A 23877-nucleotide genomic window follows, 5' to 3' on the forward strand; every position below is an offset into this window, starting at 1 on the left:
GATTTAAAAGACTTTCAGGCAAGAGCAATCTGCAAAGCACTTTCTTTGGTTGTGATATGGAAGGTAATATAGATAAACACAATTTACCCATCATTAAACTCAGCAACAAAGAGCAATAGACTTCATGTCTATTATTGTACTGCTGCATTGGCACATAAACTGTGATCCCCTAAATCAATTGCAATGTAATGGTAGTAGTACAATGGTTGGAATAAAGCTGCTTGTAGGAAACCCACTAGAAAAGTCTGCAGTGAATCCTATAGCTGTCTCCAAATTAGATGTAGGAAAACAGCATTTAAACACAGCATTCTCTGTAATGTTGTGGATTGCATGTCTGAAGTTTTAGCAACCTAAGCCTGAAGTTGAAGAAATGATTGTGAAAGCAGTGACAGCTGCAAGCAGGAATACTTAGCTTGCCAGGATCCTACCTTTACTGAAGATCTATGTTTTAAAAATGTCTGCAGTTGACTGGAAACTGGAGTCGCAACAAGCAATTTCTCTTACTGAAGCACTCTGCAGTGAAACATACATTGAATAAATTGTAGACTTGGGTTAGTCTGAAGGTAGACCAGAAATGCTAAGCTTTAAAAATCTATTGAAATCCTAAAAAAAATTTATACTCTTTTTACATTTTATTATCTATCATCTTTGGTAAGCATTCATCAAATTAAAGGTTATTTAACATAGATTTGAACCTCAATGAATACTTCAGTGTTGGAGAGTTTAAAATGACATGCATTTTTTTTAAAGCAAAGCAATAATCATATGCAAATATTTTCACAAGCTCACTTGGAAACCTGTGAGTTTACTGAGTCTGGAAAGCTTTGTACTCTCATCATATACTCATCCTGATTCTATAATTTTAAGGACAGCACATGTGATTTCAAATGTTTCACAGTACTGTTCTGAGCCATGAGAGAAACAATCCTTAGCAGATCCACACAGTACAAATAAAGCATTCTAGTGAAATAAATGAAACCACGATAGTACGGTTCAGTTTTCCAAGGTGAAGTTTTGCATTTATGTATATGACAGAAAATTTCATGTCAATATAGCAGATTCTTCTAATAATGAGGTGGTGTGCATACACAAAATGAAGAAAAGAACCCAAAATATTAACTCAGATTATCAAGTATAGGCATGAATGAATGGTAGCCAAAAGACCACAGATCTTCTGTAGTAAGGAGATAAGAAAAGATTCTAAAGAGGAGTCCTATCTGTCTTGCTAAACAGACCATATAAATTTGGCAAAATAAGTAGTTTTATTTTTTTATAGACTAACTACAGATGAACTCTGTGTGAACTATGTTCATTATAATGTGATTAGCATCTAATTGACATATATCCTCTCTTAAGATATCTACTTCCTTAAAGAAGATCCCCCCCACTTGAGCATGAATCATGCTTTGCTTTTAATACTATACCTTTAAACCAAAGTAAGGAATGGACTAGCCCATAGAGGAACAGAATATTAATGAATAGGCTTTAAATAGGGACATTTACTAACCCAAGATGCTTGAATGCTGATAGATTTGTGTCATTTCATCTGATCTTGTGCTTGCTTAGGTAAACCACTACCTTGCATGCTCATTTGTGCAAACATGCAGTAACATCAGAACACAGCAGTTCTGTGTGTATGTTGGTGTTGCACACATTGGGTGTATGACCCTGCTTGAGGGACAAGAAGATCAGCATTATTTCTTTAGTTCTACTGGCATATTCCCACTGCATTTGCTGAGTACAAGCTCTGTAGTATCATCTGGTTGAACAGTATAACTCTCCTGTCTTCTGAGATTTTTCTCTGGGTAAATTGTAGATCTCTATGTTGATTTAGTTTCTTTTCTTCTATAACTACAATCACTTCTTTAATGTCAGCTGGAAGAAAATAACTGGTTATTAAGGCATTAATGATTGAGTCTGACATTGGGGGGAAAGAAGTGAATACAAAAGTCTTTAATTAGGCACATCCCTTGTTTTTGTGTGACTGACTCACTGCAAGTTTATGAGTAATTGGGTTGATTTCCAATCTTGTTTTGGGAACATCTGTGATGTGTAAAAATCTCTTTCCCAAATTTAGTGCACAAGTTAAAATGTACAGAATTGCTCACCTTGATATTAGATAAATTTCCTATTGTCAGGGAAATTTCTGGGCATGGAAAGTATTAATGGTGAGAGGGGATGAGCAGAAGTAGCAGGAGACCACAGCCTGATTCAGGTGTTACTCTGTGCAATACTTCACATAGACCTTAGTTTTGCCCCTGCTTTAATGGATAGCAAAATGGTCATCTAGGGGAACTGCAGACAGTGAGTTATCCCACAGCCTACTCAGGCATGGTTTTAGCTGTTCTGTCTGAATCTAAAACTGAGGGTCTGACTGTGTGGTTTCAGTCTTTGCCAGGTTAGAATAGAAATGAGATTTTAATTCAGTCACTGCATTCACATTTTGAGGGGAAAACTTTCTAAACACAAAACTGGACAAAGGAACACCAAGAGATGTCATCTATCTGGACTTTTGGGTCCTGCACCTAAGTCAGGGCAATCCTGGATACCAATACAGGCTGAGGGATTATGAAATTGAGAGCAGTTCTGTAGAAAAGGACTTGGAGGTGCTGATGGATGAGAAAATGGACATGAGCCAACAGTGTGCTCTTGAAGCTGAGAAGGCTAATTGCATCCTGGGCTGCATCAAAATAAGCATGGCCAGCAGATGGAGAGAGGTGATTCTGCTAATTTACTCTGCCCAGGTAAGACTTGACCTGGAGTACTGCATCCAGCTCTGGAGCCATCAACAAAGGAAAGGCATGGACTTAATGGAGCAGGTCCAGAGGAGAGCCACAAAAATGGTCAGGAGTCAGGAACAACCTTACTTTATAAATTTAGGCTGCTGTAACAGAATAGCAGTAGGTATGTGATACTGAAAGTACTGGAGAGTGAGTATGAAAGTCTTCTGTTGTCAATGGCTCATATAAAAAATAACAAACCACCATGTAATCACATGATTTACTTTGTCTAGGGCAAAGCTGAAACACGCTTATTCAAAAAGCTTGAAACAATCTTCTGGCTCACATCCTTCACTAGACATATGACTCAGTAAAAGACACAAAACCTCCTGTGGTAGATGTTGAAGCATTCTGGGAGACAGCAAAGGTAATTACCTTCCCTAAACTGCAAGGAAAGGTTAGAACTGCTTTAAGTAGAGAGACTGTCCATCTATGGGCTTGGCTAGCCAACCTGAACTGAGTCACTTCAGCTGTTGCTTCATCCCATGTGTAAAAGCCAGGTATTGTGAACACTAGAATGCCTGGCCTGAAAAGTCAAAAGTTTTCCACTGGAAGAGGGTGATATAATTACCAGGGGAATAAAACTGTGCTGCTTCTGTTTCTTCTGGCCAAGCTCAAATCAGGGCTGCCTGACTCCTTTGCAAATCTTTGTACGTGACCTTTGCTTGTCTTCAGAGGCTAAAATCCAAAAAGTATATTCCAGGATTATTTTCTGTACCAACTGAGTTGAATTTCAGAAGCTTAGTGGCAAAGCCACATTCTCAGAAGAAACTTTGTCCCAGGTCACAGTCTGCAACCATAAGGTGTCTTGCCTGTCACATCTAGAGAAGCTTGCTTGCTGGTCACATGAATGTAGCCGGTGATTGTTGGCATTTATATTCCAGAACTCACCAGATCCTGCCCCAGAGGAAGTGAACTATTGGTTTGTTCAGAGGAAGCTATGTGAGGACTGGTGAAGTTACTGTCCAAGGGAGAGCAGAGAACAGTCTAGATTTAACAAGTGATATATTGCAGTCAAAATGTAATGGACTTTTTTCAAATGCAGAGTTGTCTTACTTCTGGCACCTCTAGCAAATCTCATCAAAACATCTGGCATGGCTAAAAGAAAATACTTTATTGTTTTTATTCTAGGGGATACAAGTTATAATTTGCAAAACAGTCACATGGCATACTGATATGTCAGTCAAGCTTTTTAACCTGAGATTTACTTTAAATACTAGTTGCTCAAATCCTGTGTCAACATAGTCCCACACGTCTCTGTTTTCAATTAAATGAATAGTTGTCAAAACAACAACAGATAATATTATCTGTTCCTTACACTTACACTTGAGCAACAATCAATACACTTACAAAAGAAGATTCTAGCAGATATGACAGAATTTGGGGGGGTTAGGCTTTTACAAATCACATCAGGAACACTGGATAAGAATTAAAACATGGCAGTGTGTGTGGAGGGACCCAAATGATTAGCAGGATTAGAATCACCTATTTTAATTGATCTTTATTAAGATCATGATGTTGGAAGAAAAGAGGGGCACAGGGGAGAATTTTCTTGTAATGAAATGAAGTTTTGTATGAAAACAAAGTATATATAAAATTGTCATGAAGATTCAGCCATGAAAGACCATTTTAAGTATGTGGCTAAAGAATTTTAGTGTCATAGTACCATAGTATCAGTCAGGGTTGGAAGGGACCACAAGGATCATTTAGTTCCAACCCCCATGCCATGGGCAGGGACACCCCATACTAGATCAAGCTGGCCAGAGCCTCATCCAGCCTGGTCTTAAACACCTCCAGGGACGGGGCCTCAACCACCTAAATTGTGTTTTCCAGCACAATTGCTCCAAGACCTATTGGAGAAAAGAATTTCTGCTAGGAGTACCAAGTAATAGGCATGTCCCACTTACAGTTCCTAGGTGGCTTCTATCTGTGCTTACTGCTGATGAATCCTGTGCTAACTCACTTTTCTTGCACAACAGAATCCCTAAAAAACATATTTATAAAAGAATGGCCAAGGACAATAACTTATCTTAACGATGGTGATATCTCTTTAGTAGTATCTATTCAGTGATTTATATTACATTTTCAACAGATACATATTTTTAATCCCACCTAGTAACAATGATCTGATACTGTGTTGCCTTCCATCTGGTACCTCAGTACCAGGACATCTTCCACTGAAACTCTATGCCTATAGATGAGGCAGTGCTATGATTTGAATTTTATTTTACTTTACTTGTTTTAAGGAGCTTGAAAAGCTGAGAAAGTGCTGGGAGATTCCACTTCTACTTATTTTATAGTGCGTTGCTAGTTCTGACATATCTGATTTTCTAGTGGACAAACTACAACAGAGCTTAAATAATATGGACTGAAGTGTCTTTGCCAAATGGAAAACACACACCATATCATTTTGTGCTGCATCTGGATGTGGCACCTCTCATTTCTGCCTAGCCCCAGCTGCAAGTTGCAGGTCTAGGTTACAGTTTAGTGTTTGCAATTTATTTAGTTATAAAAGGAATTATAGAAACAGTTGGTGTGGAATGGTGCTGCAGACACTAGAGAATCCACTGCACATAAAGAGCTCTGCATGCCTTGTAAAAACCAGCTCAAAATAAATATGGATGCTGTAATTCAGGGCTAGAACAGAATCATATCAAATATATAAAAGGGGAAAATGAAGCCTCTTCTTCTGTTCTTAAAAGAAAAATAAAAGGCAGCAATGTGAAGTTTGAGGCATAAGCAATATTTTTATTTGTCCAACTAGCTGCTATTGAAAGCCACCTTCCGGTGCCTAAAGAATTGTGCCTCTCAAAACGTGTCCCAGAGTTGCCCATTTCTGCAGCTGCATCCTTTGTTCCAAGAATGCACATTACCTCTTCTCTGAAAGCTTTGCCTCACTTTGGCCTCAGGCTGCATAGGGAACAACCCTATTAAATAAACTGTGCAGAGATGAAGATCTTTTGCAGGTGCATTTTGAAAACTGCAAGTGGCTATGCTTGTGTCTGTGTTACTGCTGAAGCAGTCTCTGTCTCTGTCAGGAGGACAGGTAATAAGCACTTGTCAGGAGGAGTTGTGTTGTATGAGAGCATCCTGTCTGTGGAAGAGAAGCAGTTTCTGCATTTCTGTTTGTCAGTGGTAGGCACCCATTTGTAATGTGATAAATGTCTGCATATGTAGGTCATGTCTATATGCCCCACCTCACTTCTTTGTTTAACAGAATCCTTGTGTCACTATCAAACAGTCAACTTGAAATCCACACCTCTTTTTTTCCCTGCATATCTTGTCCCTCTTGTCTCTTCTGTGTGTTCTTCACCTCTCTCATGCCTCCTCATTTACTTTTTAGCATGCAATTTCTGCTGACTTGCAGGAGAGAGACCTTTTAACAAGGTTTTACCAAGGTCTGTAGTGACAAGGGACAATTGTTTTGAACTGTAAGAGAGTAGATTTACATTGGGCATAAGGATATTTTTTAAATGAGATTTATGAGACATAGGAATAGATTGGCCAGAGATGTTGCAGATGCCCCATGTTTGGAGGTGTTCTAAGTAAGGTTGAATGGGGCTGTGAGCAACCTGATTTAGTGAAAGATGTCAGTGCCCATGGCAGAGGGGTTGGACTAGGTCATCTCTAAAGGTCCCTTCCATCCCAAACTATTCTGTGGTTCTATGACCTGTCCACTGGGAAGAGACTGTTTTCAATATTTCACCCTTTGAGGTCATACTGATTTCCACATTTGCATCTAGGAGCATTGATTCTGTGCCTGAAAACAACATACCTAGATCAGCATACTTAAACTTAGCCTTTATGCTACTCCAATACATGACCCCTTCTGTCCTTGGCTTCATGACAGTCCTTGATCTTCTAGATTCAAAGGCACTCTTTTTGGGGGCTATTATTTATTTATTTAATACCCACTATTGCACCTACAGTCAGTTTTTGACTACATTGCTTACCATTTCACAACTTCTGTACTTTCAGTATGAAATCATCCAAATGCATGAAGGGGTAGAGCCAAGGAGCCTTTGGAGCAAAAACCCCCTTACAAGTGGATGCAATGTGTTCTCCAGGCAATGTTTCTCTTAGGTATTTAATTTCTCAAGAAGCTATGAAGAAATTATAGAAGATAACAAAACACATACAAGAGTAGCATCCTCATAGACTTCTAGACTATATTTATGACTTCCTCAAATAAATCTTCTAATATCTTGAAATCCATATTTTGGTAATATGGCAATATTACTTCATTCATGTTTTCCTTGATTTGAATGAGAGATATAAAATCAAAGTTGAGTAAATTTGTTCTTTACTTTTACATATTCTGCCCACATACCTTTCCTCCTTTCTGTCTTTCCTGGTTCTTTGCACTGCTCTTGCTGTGTCATTAATCTTCCAGAAATACTCAATGTGAATTGATTGTTATCCTTTCTAGCCTATGCCAAGCAAGTACAGGATGGATTCTTGTTTATGAAATAGTCCGTGTTTCTTAGTTCATTTATTTTCTTATTAAGTTCAGATGGAGAAGAATCAATTCAAGGGCCAAAAAGGAAAATGGTACCATCATTACTACACTTGATTCAACCAAAGTATTAAAAATGCTGTAAGTTTTAGATTATGTTGCAGATTAGATATTCCCTCCCAGCTTTGGGTTCAGCTTCAACACTGCCGATTTCTTTCTGTTCAAATTTGCTTAACTCCTCAGGGCTTTAATTTGGCTGCTACAGGTGTTTCTCTTTTTTTGCTCTTATCAAACATGTGCCAAATATAAACGCTGCTTCCATATCTGATACTATCTCAAACTTCTTTTTAGATTTTTTTTTTCTTTTTTTAAAGTTTGGGGGGCAAAAAGTTACATTTATAGCTAACCAAGAAAATTGTTCATATTTCTGAAACTAGAAAAGAACAAAGTTAAGCCACTTGTATCTCATCATTTGGATCTCATCACTGTATGCCATGGTTTATTATTAAAGAGATTCACTTTAACTGAGAGTACCTGTGCCCAAATGCCTCAAAGCTCAGTACACCAGTAGCACAATGCCAGTATTTTTATACAAAAGCAATAGTCTAATACTCTGAACTAAATTAAGAAAATAAATCCATTCAGGTCTCACCTCTTCTTTTAGTTACAGGAACTTCCGATTAAATGTTGCGCAACTTCTGGATGATGTCTTGAGACTGACTATCAAATGAGTCCATACTTTCATACTTCAAGGTTTTGGGTCCTTTCTAGTAGCTATGCCCCCTGCCAGATCTAACTCCACTTAAGCAGGTGAAGTTCTTATCTTCCTTGACAAGATTATACATGTAAACACACTGACTGCACTGCATTTTGTGGATTATGGTATCAAAGTAAACTCCTGTAATTTTCTTCCTGCACAGAGGGACTGTTAGAAACATGACTCTTTCTGATGTTTCCAGTGCCCTTCAGTTTAACAGTGTGTCATTTTAAATAACTACTAGATGCCACTGGCCTCAGAAAATTCAGTCACAGAGGAACTACTATTGACATCTGTGTGCATAAGATGCCATGTTCTGGCATTAAATACCTCATCTAAATCTTATTGTAGCCAGTATGTTTTCTGAGGACATGGGAGAGTTAAACATAAAATCACACAAGCACAAACAAAATCTAAACACTGGCTTGTTCTATAAGCAATTACAGACGAATTTGCTCATAACTAAAGAATGATGTCCTTCTTTTACCTACATTTGAAATTTCATCACTAATTCTCTTGATGCCTTTAACATCCTTAAAGCCATGTGAATATTAAATTATGAAAGTTTTAATATAATGATAAAAATTAACTTTGGATAACTTGTCTCTGAAGATGTGTCATGAATATGAGCTGATGACAAGCTTAATTAACATCACTGCAAAATGAAAAAGATGCAATAAAAAATCAGGTCAGGAAAAAAGTTTACCAAAAAGGGGGGGGCAAAAGAAGAAAGAAAGAGAAAAAGAGAAAGAGAGAAAGAGAGAAAGAAAGAGAAAGAAAGAAAGAAAAAGAGAAAGAAGGAAAGAAGGAAAGAAGGAAAGAAGGAAAGAAAGAAAGAAAGAAAGAGAGAAAGAGAAAAAGAAAGAAAGAAAGAGAGAAAGAGAAAAAGAAAGAGAGAAAGAAAGAGAGAAAGAAAGAAAGAGAGAGAGAGAAAGAAAGAAGGAAAGAAAGAAAATCCAAGAAAATCCCCCAAAAATCCAACTAACCCCCAGAAACCCCAAATCACCAAACCAAAAACCCAAACAAAACCCAGAATCAATAGTGTTGGACCATTTCACAACAATTAACCCTAGCTGAATCACTGGATCTGTTAATCTTGAGTACATGAAAGTTGTTGGTACCAGCTGTCAACTGGCTTCTTGTCATGCCTGGACATTCACAATGTGGCCTGTGTATGTCTTCAGAACAAAGTATGAGTGTTTTCCTCCTGTTTTTCTCCTCAAAGACAGAAGTAGATATGCTTTCTTTCACTACACTTGAGATTCAGTTTGCAATTTGGCCGAGGGTGCTTCTGGTTTAGTATGTCAGAAATAGGACTTATTTGATCAGGACATTCAGTTTTACTCTAACATTTTCTCTATTGAGATCATCCACAAAAAGAGGTCACGCAGTACCTGGATGTTTTCCAGGTACTATGGAAATCCTTTTTAATCCCTTCTATGCAGCAGAAAGGAAATACTGCAAGGAAATACACTGAAATATCTATTTTGGGAGGAAGCTACACAAGTTTAATAGGAGCTGCCAAAAACCAATTAATACAACTGAAAAAAATGGAGAATAATAAAATTGGAAATAATAGGACAGGAAAGAAGCTAAGGCTATATATATAAAATAAAATACAAACCTTGTCAGACCACTTCATAGTATTTCACAACTGACTAGGACAGAGAGAGAAGACTAATCCATTTTTCCATGAATTATTTATTTAATAAAGAATAACTCTTTTGTATCCTGCCTGGTGCAACTGCTCTTTGATCAGTTCTCCTATCTTAAGGGAAGTGGTAGAGCTTTCTCCCTGAAGGTAGAATATGAGTTCTGTGATTGTTTTGCCTTTCTCCAATATTCCTTCTTTACAATAGTCATTATCAGCTTTCACTGTTACCAACTAAGAAAACCCTCCTAGAATATCTCTGAATTATCCTTGCTCCATCCCTTGTAGTCACCTAAGGTGCTATGTTTATTAAGAGACTCCAGGGAACAATCAGAAGGGGTGTTCTTTGGAGATTTTATCATTATTTCAGATATTTACAATAATCACAGAATTGATATTACTATGCATGTTAGTTTCAGTCCATACACAAATCTTCAGTTTTCTTTTCCAGATCAATACAAAATATAGTATAAAAAGGTAAGCATAATAATCAACAGTGGGCTTGCAAATCTGGTTCAGCTGTAATATGCCAAATTAGAAAGGTCTGTCTTACCCTGAGACCCCTTCATTACAGAGTATTGTAGTAAAGCAAAATCTCTCCAGAAAAAAAGAAAGAAAAAAAAAACACCCTACTACTTATTGCAGAAAGTTGCTTTGATGCTAATTCCTCTTCTGCTTTTCATGAGAGGATAAGCCTCAGGGTCTTGGAAGTGCAAAGGAATCCAATCTGTCAACTTAAAAGACTTTTTCAATGTGCAAATAAATAGATTAATTTCCTTATAAAGCCAATGTGTCACCACCAGGTGATGAGCCTCATATTTCCTCTAGTTCCCTGTGAGTGGTAGGTGTCTTTTTCTGTTCTGACATTTCTTTTACAAACACAAGTCAGCCTTTTTTTCTTTTCTTTTTTTTTTTTTTTTTTATGAGGAGGACCATTATGAACTGTGCCTTTGGGTAAAAAGCACTTGTGCACTTTTGTTGTTGTTGTTCTTGTTTATTCTACAAAAAATTCTAGAAGACTAGCTGGGATGGGACCTGGTGTTTTGTGGGGTTTTTAGTTACTTGGGGGTTTTTTTGTGTGTTTGGTTTTGTCCTGGTGGATTCTTCTTCATTACTAGAACGAGGAGACTGACATTCATTTAGAAAGCAGAAAAAAATAATACTGCTTTTAAAATATTTTCACAGTCTGGTTTCAGAGAAGAGTTTCTAATCAGCTTTTGCCCAATTTAGCTGTGAAAAGGTTTTGCAAGAAAGCCTACTATTAGATATTTGTTTAAACTTGTGACTTAATAGGTTCCTAAGTGACCATGAAAATATATTTTTGCATATAGAGTGTTCTCCTGCTGAGGAAAGGTCATATGAATTAAGGTAACTACATTTGATCGTGTGTCCTTATCAGAAGATGCAATACCTTTGATACTACACAGCTACTTGACATTTCAATGGCTGATGGAAGTTTATATATGCTATATAAATTGCACCAGTTATGTTATTTTCATGTTCTGCAAAGCCAAGGATTAAACCCATGTCTGCAGTGCTTAGAAAATATTTTGAACCATTTCCATCATCAGCCTTTGAATTTATGTCTAAAACGCTGATTTAACAAAGAAACGTTCACATTCACACAGATCCAAGCTTCTGAACTAGCAGGAGTCATGAGGTTTGATAGTGAAGGTACCAAACACAACCAAAGAAAGGCAGAAGACAATGAAAAACTCTGAATACTTGAAAATGAAGGATCTGGTTAAGAAATTCTTTGACTAAGAGAATGAGTGCATTGCCAGCAGGTCTTGGTTCAAATCTGGTAAAAGTCAATGCATTTGGGAACATTTCAAGTCGCCACTTGCCACTTTGCTCCCAATTAGGAAGGGTCAAGTAGTTAGAAAAGGAATTCACAGACCTGTGTGTTCATTCATTCTGCCTTTTTCACAGACTCACAGCAGGCCCGTAGGCAAATTGTTTCTTAGAGCAACAGCCATGTGCCTCAGCTTCTTTTCATGTTGCTGCCTAAGTGAGCTTTTCCTTATTTCTTCTAAATATCCTTGCTGTTAAATGCCTGGAAAAGAACTGAAAATCTGCTTGTTTGCATGTTGATTTTTCATGTCTATTAACTCATTTAATTCACTTGTTTACTGCTTTTTCACCATTTTTCCAATGCCCAGCTAAGTCACACATACTGCATGAGCACGTGCCATAGAAAATGATCACTCTTAATACTCTTCAAAACTGTTAGCTTGCTTTTTCTTTCCTCCATTCCTTCCACCCAGACATTCATTGTTGCTGCTTAGGTTGCATCCATTCTTTGAATCACTGTCCCATCTTTCTTAGAATACCATTTGTTTTGTTTATCATTTAATTCAATTAATGCTGCAGTTCATAATGGTGGTTGCATAATAGTGTAACAATCATGGAATCATAGAATCAGTCAGGGTTGGAAGGGAACACAAGGATCATCTAGTTCCAAACCCCCCTGCCATGGGCAGGGACACCTCACACTAGATCAGGCTGGCCAGAGTCTTTAATATACTTGGGGAACATTTACAGTGATAAACCATTCCTAGAAGAAATGTTTAAAAAGAAGATAAAACAGTATAGCAAACTAAATACATTAAAGTGTATTGAAAACATAATTTGCCTGCTAAGTATGGTGATCTTTGGTTGTTCTGCTTTAAGACATTTTTTTTCTTTAAGACTTTATACCCTTTAAGCTACAAGGAAATAAATTTCCCACAACAAAATATATCCACATGGCAAACATTTGTGTAGCCCATATCTGGAGTTGTTGATGTTTCAATCAAGCTGGTGAATGAACTAGAGATCCCCTGTACACAGACAGCAGCACAAAAGGAATTCAGGAAGGGCACACCTGCCTTCCACGGAGAATTTTCCTCTGATTTATTCACAGATAGAGGAGAAATATGTCTAAGTCCTAGAAAGACCTTGCTGGCTCTGTAATCTGTCAGTGTCCTCAGAATAGTGATGAAGATCATCATGTGCATGGCTGCTATAATTTACATGAGGAAGCCACCTAAAGGATGACAGATATAACTTTATTAGGGTAGATCATTTGCCTTATGTGATAAATTGAATTCCATTCTGCTTTCAATGCTCATCTTTTGTCCTTTCTAAATTTCAGTAAACAAAACTGTCAGTTGCTTCCCAGAACATGTTTCTTAGCTTTCTGTTTAAATTTTCTTCTTCTTTTTTCCCTGCCTCCCTCTTCTCTTTTTGCTTTAGAGACTGACATAACTGGATGCTGTGAACACACATTTCTACTGTGTTACTTCTTGTAAACATCGGCTAGAATTGGGCAGGCATAGTAAAACACAAGAATGATGCCCAGAGCAAGGAAGAACTGGGTTTGCACTCCATGGGCACCCTGGGACAAACCACTGGATACCTTTGAGGGTGGTAAATCAGGAATTTCTTTTCTGTTAAAACTCAAATCACTGAGGAATATCTGTGAGAAAGATATTTGGACATCTGTATGTTACTGGTAATATAACTATTTGATGAGCTTATCTGCCTTGTGACATCTATTGCTTTAATTTTCTCAGCCTAATGTTTTTATTTTCAATGCAAAATTATTTTGTTCTGGTTTACCTTCCCCTATTGGTGACCTTGTCTTAAAAATAAGAACAGATGTTTCATCATTTGTCATTTTTTCCCCTTGAAACTCCTGTAGTAAGTAATTGCAATTTATTGATGAAAATGATTTTCTTTTTTCTCCTTCCTTTGTTGTGGAATCAGTTCAGTATTCAGCAGCTAATGTAAATGCATGTGACAAGCATGATTTAAGACAATCTGAGGAAAGTTCCAATGTCGGTTTTGTGTACAGTATTCCACATTTTAGTTTAGTATGGCAGGGTTGAAATATTCTCCAGAGTGTCTTGCAGTTGTTTATTGTTTATTTGGTTTTAGATAGACATGAACACCACCAAGTCAAAAATGAACTCATGTTATTTCAAATGCTTGCATATCTTGAACTGAATCTTGTGTGCTTGAGATGCTTTATTTTATTTTTAATAGTACATTCAAGGAAAGGATAACACATATTTTTAGATGCTCTTGGAGTTTACAAATTCACTAGAGGATGTATTTCCTCCCTCACTGCTTCTACATATGTACTCTGATTAATGCAGATGTGAGTTATGCATTAGCATCAAGGGGAGAATTTTACGGCAGCTGCTGAGGCGCAGCAAGCCTGAGTGGGTGGTGAGGAGAGAATAAACAGTGGCTTTCCAGTGGGAGTTTGAAAAGGCTGATGAAGAGTCTGTCTAAAGAAAGACATCTGTTCTGCTGTATCCAGACTCATAGACCAGACATCTAAAATAATACACATCATCAAAAGGCTGCTGAAGAATCCCGTGCTGCCCTTATCTGCTATTAAAAAAAAGATAAGTAGTACTTTTTGTTTGTAGGTAGGAGAACTCTGCAGACCTAAAAGACAAAGCAGTACACAATCTGTAAGAGTGAGTAAAGTAACTGCAGCAGCCATTGAAGTTGAAAAGGAGTGAGGGAAACCACTTTGATCAGAGAGGTCAGCATCTGAGACTTGGAGGGCAAATGAGAGGTGAAAATGTAGTGCAGAAATATTTTGAAATGGTTTTTGCTAACTCTCACAAAGAATTATTTTAAATTCTTTTTACTTCTTTTAAACTTGAGGGGGTTTGGGAGGGGTTTGTTTGATAGTGGTTTTTTCTTTGTTTTGCTTTATTTGTTTTTGTTGGTTTTTTGTTTGTTGTTTTGTTGTTGTTGTTGTTTTGTTTGCTTGGTAGTTTTTTTGTTTGCTTTACTTTGTTTTGGTTTTGTTTTTACCCCACTATTTGGAACTCGCTGAAAGCATGAACTGGCTGTGAAAACTTTCCAGGACTGACTTCGGTGCCTTCATCCTTCAATATCCTTCATCCTTTGTCAATGTTTTCAATCAGCTCTAATGCTGCCACTGCTACTGTGGGCAAGTGTATAGCAGTGGGAGACTATGGAGACTGAGGAGTGTGAGATTCAGTAGGTGTCTGAATAGAGAGTGAAGAATCTCTTCAGAAATTTCACTGCTAAGTACATGTGGAGACGTTTTACATCTATTTAAGAGTGGATGAGAGCTCAGTTATCATAGAAACATGGGAAATTCTGGCTTATATGTTTCTAAAGCATCAATGTATAGTGAATAAGTCACCTGGTAGATATATCAAGAAAATATCCTTCTGGATCATTATGATTGGACTTACTTTCCCACACAGATCTGGACAGGGAGACCACTAGTGAATACAAACTTTTCTGCTTCCCATCTTCTTCTCAATGACACAAATGCTGGAGCAGTGAGCAAGAGATTCTTATGGAGGCAGAATTGGTAAGGAAGGAGATAGGCTTAAACCTAGAAAGTTGCCCCTGTTTTGCATTATACTTGTGGGTGTACCTGGAGGCATATAGAGACCTGTAGCCAGATATTCCTTGGAAAGGAGCTTTGGGAAAACCCATGGAAGTAATATAGTCAAACCCTGAGACAGATTTTAATCCGAGTAGTTAGCATTACAAACAAGAGCCTTTCTTAAACCAACTGGCACATACATTTTAACATTATTAACAAGGTTTTAACTTCCAAACCTGAGGTGTGATTTTAAAAGGGAAAAAAACCCAATCCAAACCAAAAATACCAAAGACAAAACTCTCTTCTTTTTAACATTAAGAAGTATTCTTCACCAGAATCCCATTTAAAGAAAAGAGGACAAAAATCAAGGTGTTCATTTTCAGGTGCAAAAGCCAAGGCACAGAAAAATGAAGCAGCTTGTCCTGGTTTATGCAGAAATCTGACTGATCCCTAGTGATCATTAAGAAGAATTCAACCTATTCTTGGCTAATGAGGACAACATATAAGATGTTCTGGATGTGGCTGAGACAAGATCAGACAGACTTTGTGAAAGTGAAAATTTTACTGGATATTAAACGATGTTCCACTCAGTGGTGTGACAGAACAAAGGCAAGAAGAGAATTTGGGGATATTAGTTAAATTAGAACTTTGCTCTGCTATCAGAGTTAATGATTGAGATAAATTATGAAAAAAAAACATGCAGTCAGTTTATAGTCAACCTAATCTAGCAGTTCAAATGTAAGGTTATGCACCAGTCTAGACTAATTTATTGTAAGTTTGTTTAATTAATGTGGAGGGTTTGGGGTTTTTTATGTATTTAAGTATTCTTCATATCTGAACTTGGTGGAATTAAGAGAGGATTCTATTAAGATGAGACTTTGCTAATGTAATTTGATGGATCAACATCTCAGTGTGCCTAGTTTTCACTATTTGTTCTGCTTCAAGACTTGACATGATCAGTCAGATCTGAGAATTATAATTATGCAGTGTAGAAAAAGACTGCAAGATTTCGAGTCCCCACAGAAAAAGGCAGTGGGTATGTAATTAAAAAGGAGAAAAAAAGTCAACCTACTTTTCCCATTTAGTCTAAACTTCTCATTGATCTATATTTATTCCTTTTCATTGATCTATTTATCTGCCTATCCGATCTGTCACTAATAATCTTGACCTTATTTTGCATTGATTGATCATTTAAACTACTTTCTGGCCTGATTGCTGGTAATTTAATAATGTGAGCCAATTAGGAATTAAATGGAATCAATAAACCATTCAGTGACATCAGCAAAACATTGAAGTTCCACTGTCTCATTATCTCTTTCCGCATTTTATATTAGTATTTGTTTAGAGCTTAAGACAAACAAAGATACTATTGAGACAAGGGAAATTATAACTTGTTATTGCATTTTACCTATCTTTTTTTTTCCCCAGCTTCAGGTCATAAAAGCCAGAAAAGGGTGTTACTTGTTCAACCTTATCAGGCATGCTTTGTCTAATTGACATCTAGTATGGGAAAAGACATGTTTGACGTCTCACTCCCATTTTCATCATAACTGTAATCCTTGTTTTCCAGCTGTTCTACACATCTATTTCAGTAGTTAAAAAAAAAGAGCCTGATACCTTCCTAGCCAGTGGAATTCATGCAGAAATCACCTTTTTTTGCCAAGAGTTGAAATATTTCCCTCAGAGAGAATTTGGAAAAGCAGCATTTTTTGATACTAGAAATACCAAAGAAGGAGTTGGCTCAAAGTGAGCAAAACAGGTGATTCATGGTAACTGCACATAGTCACATGCTTCTTTCACTTGAGGTATGATCACCATGATTTCATTTTACTGGCTCATACAAATACTGGATTCACTAAGAAACCGAATGGAGATAATCCTGTAGTCATCTGTCTTCAGCTAGCTCACTTAATTTCATATGATTTTGGCTTCCAGAGGGTGAGCATCGTTTTTGTTGTTGTCTCCACCTTTTGTACAGCACCTTTTGGCAATCTCTGGTTCCTCCAGACCAAAAGCAAACCAATACCTAGAAAACAGTTTCATAACCTAAAAGAAGCAAGACTTGTGGGGTATTTTGGGAGATATTTGTAAAAATCTTCTCCTAAGCCTGGAACATATCATTGGGAAAGTGACGGTGGCAGCTGCTTGCAAAGTGATTCATTCCACTTCCTTAGTGAACAGCTTTATGGAAATGCTATTTTCTTGTCTATTCCCTGAGTATGAAAACTAAGCAGAATCTGAGATCCCTTAGGCTTTCTATTAAAAATTGTATCTCTCTTTTTTTCCCCTAGATTAAAATTTCCTTTGGTCTATCCATTGCTTGCATTAAATGAATCCTAACTATGGTTTCCCTGAGGCTTGAGTACAATTTGTGGTTCCTGCCTCTAGATGGTGACAGACACATTCTACTAGGCCCAGAGATGGCCCACATGTAGATGTTAATAGCATGCATTAGCACTTTTGTAAGCCTCTTGTTTACTTTCCTGTAAAGGCTATCAGATGTTGTTGTTTTGTTTCACAGTTTATTTGGAATGGTTTCATTTTATTGCCTTCCTTGTAAACCAGTCTTAGCAACAAAGGATGAATTATCTTGGGTTTAGAGATAAGCTTCTGTGAAGGTGCTAGTTACTGTCCACCTGCCACACAATACTTCCTCTGAAATTTCAGTAATTTGTCATAATCCCCTCCCTAAATTTTACTTTTCCAGCTGGATGGACAGTACAGTAGTACTGACCTGCTCCTCACCAGGTTCTGATTTAGGGTTCTTAGCTCTATTCTGCACATGTTCCTTCCCTGTGCCAGACGGTTTATCTCTACTGGCTGCTATGTAAATCCAGATGTTTGCCACATGAATAATTCTTAGTGTGTCTGAAAGCACATGACAGAGAAGTGAAGGATAATACATGTCAAATAGCAGCCTACTGGAATCCTGCTTGTGAATTACTTTATTTGGGGGGAAGAAGACAATGTGCTGCAGCCAGACCCATAGACACTTGCACATCAGTGCTCATACCAGTGTCTGCACAACAAAGCCACCTCCTGACTTCAGTTCTCTCATGCAGGATCTTTTTTAAGTTTCATCTTTCTGAATTGTGATTTGTGTTAACAGAATAAGTAAGAGGCACAGCAATGGCACAGCTGTCTGAACCAAAATATGTCTTTTCCCTCCCCCCCCACCACCAAAAAATAGCCCAAACCCTTCAACAGCAAGCAATAAAGGCAACATTTTAAGAGGCACATGAAGCCAGAAAAACAAAGACAGCATGAGAAGATGAGGGAGACTAATATATAATATATATGCAGTCACAGGACCAGATTGCATGTCTTTATGTTAGATTATAGGCAAACAGTAAGAAGTAAGTTGTATCAAGGGGCAATAAACAGTTCATTGATACTGTTAGTGGAGGAGTGAGAGGATTCTTCACAAAAGTAGTAAAAGATGATGGGGAGGGTTTGGTTTGGTAATTAAAAGATATATGAGAATGCCATTAAGAGTAACAGCATGGTCCATCAGTCCACCTTTCCTAGTTCAATGACAAGGAAGAAAACGTTTTAAACAGGAAAATTCTTCTCCCACCCCTATCTGTACAGTTTATAAATACTCAGCTGAAGACTATCTGGGAAAAGAGCCTAATTTATTTATTTTTTTTCCCACAAGTATTATCATTCATGTGCCAGAATGACATGAACAGTCAGACTTTGATAACCAAACTAAGAGCTTCTAGTCATTAGGTTTCTGGATTACAGGTTGGTCTGGGGGAAATTAGCCAATAGACAACAGTGTTTGATAGTCCTTTATAAAGCTTCTGGATTAATACTTGTACAGTAGTCAAGTACAAACCATTGTGGAAATGGTTTTCATGGTATCCTAAGGTGTTGCCTCACAGAATTTTTAGGAAATAATAATAATCCTGACTGAAGAACAAGTTCATTGCCGAGAAATGATGACATCCAGACATTTGGTACTGAAGAAACAAAATTTCATGACAAAATCTTTCAGATGAACTACATCTCTTTATTTCCTCTATTCACACTTTTGCCCCCTTAAGCTCTCTTGAAACATGTGGTGTTCAGTAACCACTGTTTGAGGGAAGATCTCCAGTAAGCTGGAGTTTTCTGAGACTGTGCATAGCCAGCTGAGTTTCCACATAAACACATAAAAAGAAAACCCCTTGTTTCATATTTCTTATAGCATGCAAAGCATCTCAGATTCAGATTCAAAACAAGAAAGGTTAGCAAGAAGACAAGGATGGAAACAAAGTTTGTGGAGAATATACAAATTCAAAGGATGGAAAAATAGAGTTGAAAAAGTAACAGTAAGTAGACGGTAGTTACACAAGAATGAGAAAAGGCATAGTAGAATCTTTACTTGTGAAAATACACTTCTTTTTGTTTTGGCTGGTTGGTTGGGCGGGGGGGAGGAGCTGTTGTTTGGTTTTGATTTTGTTTGGTTGGTTTTAATTCTTGGTCAAAAAAACAAGGTAATACATAACTTAATTTGGGAGAGTTGGTTTATTTGCTTGTTAAGCACAACCTGTTCCACAAATTGAAAATCAATGCACCTCAAAATGAGCCCTCCATTTGCTGCTCTAGAATCTATATATGTTTACTTTTTTTCTGGATCTAAATGTTAGATCAATGGAATAGATTTCCTTTAAGAGCAAATGAGGGTTGTCCATTTCCCTTCCTCCCAAATGAGTTATTATTTTAATTTCTTTTTCATGTAAGCTTCTTTTTGTATTATTTCTAAACCTTGCTGCAAGTACATTTGCAAAATGTGAAATAAAGTATCTGGAGACTCCATTAATGGAGGCCATTCATTAATGATAGAAAGCATTGGATGAAGACTCTTACAGCAGTGGAGTTTCCTAATCAAAATTTCTTCCAAACATTTCTTTTCTTTCTTTTCACAGAATTTATGTTGGTATAAAACAAACACATTGTTTGATTTAATTTCATTTTGTTACTGTCCATAAGTCTCTTTTTGTCCTTTGTTTTGAATTTAACTTTTCTTTCTTTCTTTTTTTTTTTTTCCTACAATAAACTTATAAGAAAAACATACTTATTTAACCACCAGCTCTTCAGAGCTTAGAGACTAAATTGCCTTGGAAACTAGAAGTTTATATAAGGATAATGGATTGCTGTTATTTGACAACTCAGCAATCTAATTATACTGTGACATATATAGTTCTGATTTCACCTAAATTTATGATTGGTTAAAATTTCATTTTACCAGAAGAGATTAAAGATTAAATATCAAATGATCTGTAGATTTTTGTGGTTTAATTTGTTCAGCATTCCATAGATACAGATAATAAAATTAAAATTATCCCAAGAAACTTGTTTAAAAATTAAAAGTAAATTACATATTGAAAACCAGTCCTGAATTTTACATGGGATCTGTTTAAACTGGGTTGTAAAATATTACATATTTAATCTCTCAGAGAAAAAGCTCCTGGTGGTTATACCCAGGTTATTCAGACTCAGTATTCAGAGGTGATATAAGAGCACTTGGAGTACCTATGTCAACTAAAAGGATAATGTAAGTCCTCCACACAGCATGGGCATGATCATTGGTATCAGTTTGTACAGAAATTCATCTGTTGTTCTCCGTCCCTTGAGTCTGTGCTTTGTGGAGGATCTGTAAGCCTTCCCCAGGCTGTATTTGCTGGGCTGCAGCATGCTGAGAGATATCAGTAGTGCATCTAAGTAATCCATTTTCTCTCCTGAAAAGTCAAAGCACTCTTCTTGACAAGTGCTGCGAGAAGGAACAAGTTTGGCTGGTTTCATGCTGCAGAGATGCAATTCCTTCATGATAAGCAGAGAATGAAGCAATAGGACTGAGAAGTCAGTAATATAAACTGGAAATCTTAGGATAAGGAGGCAAAAATGGTTCTTCCTACTATACAAGGAAGCAAACAGGGAGTTGTTAGACCAGCTTCTGGATTTTGTATTTTCAGTGTCCTGTTTGATCTGATCCGATTCGATCAAGCCAAAAGTTAATTTGAAAGGAATAAATGTGACAAAGTGCACCTTGTGCCCAGGCTTCATGGTGGCTTTGTGTTTTAAAATTTACCACCATACTGTCAAAATGTTAAAGTTTATTGTCACTGCCAGGGCCCACTTCCTCCAAGATGGAGCAATTACCAAAAATATCTGTGAAATGATAATCCATCAAGATTTATGCTCTCAACATGCAGTTGACCACCTGGACTGAGGATTATAGAAGGATTAAACATTCCAAACAAAATTATAACGTAAAAACTGCAATTTTTAATTTGGATACACTTTTCTTGCTGCTGTCTATTCCTAGTAAATTTCTCCAGTTACAAATTCAAGCACATGTGCTATTTTCTTTTGTTTTCTATATTTCAACAGAGTACCATTAATGCTGTGATTAAAAGGTGAGTCATTTGCGCAAGCAAAAATGTCTTGGAAAGCTTCAATTTAATTCACACAGCTTGCACACTACTGGGGTCCCTACCAGTATCAATTCTAGCTAGTTCTTTCTCATAAATATTCACAGAAAGCATTCCTTCTTAGCTTTAAAACCTGACCCCAGGATCCATCAGCCTTTCTGTCGCACTAATGCTATCGGACAGGGATTTTTATCTGTGTAATCCTGAAGAGCACTGTCATCATAATGCTTGTTTCTAAACAGTAAGAGTTAGTAATTTCTTGAAATGAACACTACATTCTTTCATAAATCAGGGATGTGAGTGTGTTTTGCTCAAACTTTCCCAAAGATGTTGCCTTTTAACAGAGATGAGCATTGATAATTTTAAAATAAAGGAGGCACAGTTTAGAAAATCTCAAACAGGGACTTCAAAGTTTTCACAGAATTGCTAAAGCTGAAAAAGACCTTTAAGATCACCAAGGAATGGATGTTTAAACATGAGACATCAGTACTCTGGGAGTACTATATAACAAAACTCATCTGCAATGAAATGCCTAAATTAAATGCAATGTCTCAAACAAGACCTCCTTTGCAATTCTTCTGCATATTCTTTGCAGGTTGTGCATGAACCTTGGGAACCTCTGGGAAGCCCTGGCTCTGAGACATGGAAACAAAGGTAATTGGTATTATGTAGGTTTGCTACACTGCATATTGACTTTGATGAAGATATTGCAATAGCATAGACAAGTTAAAGAAAAGCTCTTAACTAATTCCCTTGTCAAAGCACTTGGTTAAAATTAACAAAGACAAATTACATGGAAGAACTTCACTTAGGTGTGTTGTCAGATGAACCTGACATGGTCAGATTGCCCTGACATGGGCTGTCTTGCATGCCAGGTGGGCCAAAAACTAGACACTTTTCTGTCACTGCCTGCAAAGGAAAACTGTTTTTTCACTTCTCAAATTATATCTGATTTGGGGTATTTCACGCATTTATCACTTTCACTTAAAGGTTACATATAGAGCAGCTATCAAGGTAGCATGCCAAAAATCACAGAATGTTAGGGGTTGGAAGATCATGCAGTCTAACCCCCCTGGCAGAGCAGGATCACTTAGATCACACTGGAATGGATCCAGGAGGGTTTTGAATATCTCCAGAGAGGGAGACTCCACAAACCCCTGAGCTTCCTATTCCAGTGTTCCATCACCCTCACAGTGAAAATTATTTTTCCTCATGTTTACGTGAAACTTCCTATGCCTCAGCTCCCACCCATTGCTCTTTGTCCTGTCATTGGGCATCACCAAGAAGAGCCTGACTGCATCCTCTTGGTACTCACCCTTTACATATCTATAAACGTTAATGAAGCCACCTCTCAGTCTCCTCTTCCTCAAACTAAAGGGCCTCAGCCCCCTCAGTCTCTCCTCATAAGGAAGATGTTCCATGCCCTTAATTTTTGTGGCTCTGCACTGGACTCTTTCAAGCAGTTCCCTGAGGTCCTTCTTACAGTCTCAAGCTGCACCAGGGGAAGTTTAGGCTCAAGGTGAGAGAAAGTTCTTCACGGGGAGTCATTCATCATTGGAATGGGCTGCCCAGGGAGGTGGGCAGATGCGGCCTCACCAGGGAAGAGTACTAACTACACCCCTTCTAAAAACAGAAGCCTGAACTCATCTGCAGCCTTTTGTCTCATTTGCCTGAACCTTGCAAGCATGTTACTCATGGGGAGATGGAGGATTAATCAGAAAACCAGTAATGATAAAATAAACTGAGTACAGACTGCAAACATTGGTTATGATTCACATATAAATCTAGGTAGCAGAAGAATTCTTTGAGGTCAGGATCAAGTGCCAGCCCTGATGCACGAACCTTGATTTCCACATGTAAAAAACAATTGCATAGTAAAAATTATTACAGTATTACAGAGCCCAGAGAGCTTTCTCACTTTCACTTAGGTCAGACTGATTCAAAGGAGAGAGCCCCCTGTGTGTTGTTACATCTCTGTTGTAGGAACCACAGCTATCCAAAGGAAGATTAAATTAAATACCCAAGCTCATCAATTGGTAAAATTAAAATGCTACATTCATTTGTACATTCATTTGTTTGTACTTGACTTACTCATTTGATGTTAGGCATGTTGTTTGTTGCTGAAAACTGTATCTACCCTACTACAGTAGAGAAGCTCACTTGGGTGAATGCACTGAATGTAAATGTCTCTGGGCTTTTGGGTTTAAATCAGCCATTAGCGTTGCCTCTTATTTTATCCTATTAACATTTATACACTAAGGAGGGGAATACTTTCTCAGCCTACCAATAGTGGTTTGTATTTTCCTCTGCACATCCTAATCTCCTAATGAGAGTTGAGGGGGGGTCCATTTGATATATTCCGAGGGAAGACATTTTGGTGGGAAAATGGCATTGGCAATGGGTGACTGTTCTTTCTTCCTTGAAATTTTACTGGTAAAAGCTGCCT

The 23877-nt window shown here is 37.5% G+C and overlaps 1 long non-coding RNA gene across 1 annotated transcript in view; it reads right to left on the bottom strand.

The window, feature by feature from the left end:
* Positions 1-434: 434 nt before the first annotated feature.
* Positions 435-23877, bottom strand: part of LOC128898094 (uncharacterized) — a 71682-nt gene continuing 48239 nt past the window's right edge. The window contains exon 3 of the long non-coding RNA XR_008462696.1: positions 435-513. This is a non-coding gene — a long non-coding RNA (uncharacterized LOC128898094). The remainder of the gene's footprint in view (positions 514-23877) is intronic.

Source organism: Dryobates pubescens, chromosome 18 (assembly GCF_014839835.1).
Source record: "Dryobates pubescens isolate bDryPub1 chromosome 18, bDryPub1.pri, whole genome shotgun sequence".
Lineage (NCBI taxonomy): Eukaryota > Metazoa > Chordata > Aves > Piciformes > Picidae > Dryobates > Dryobates pubescens.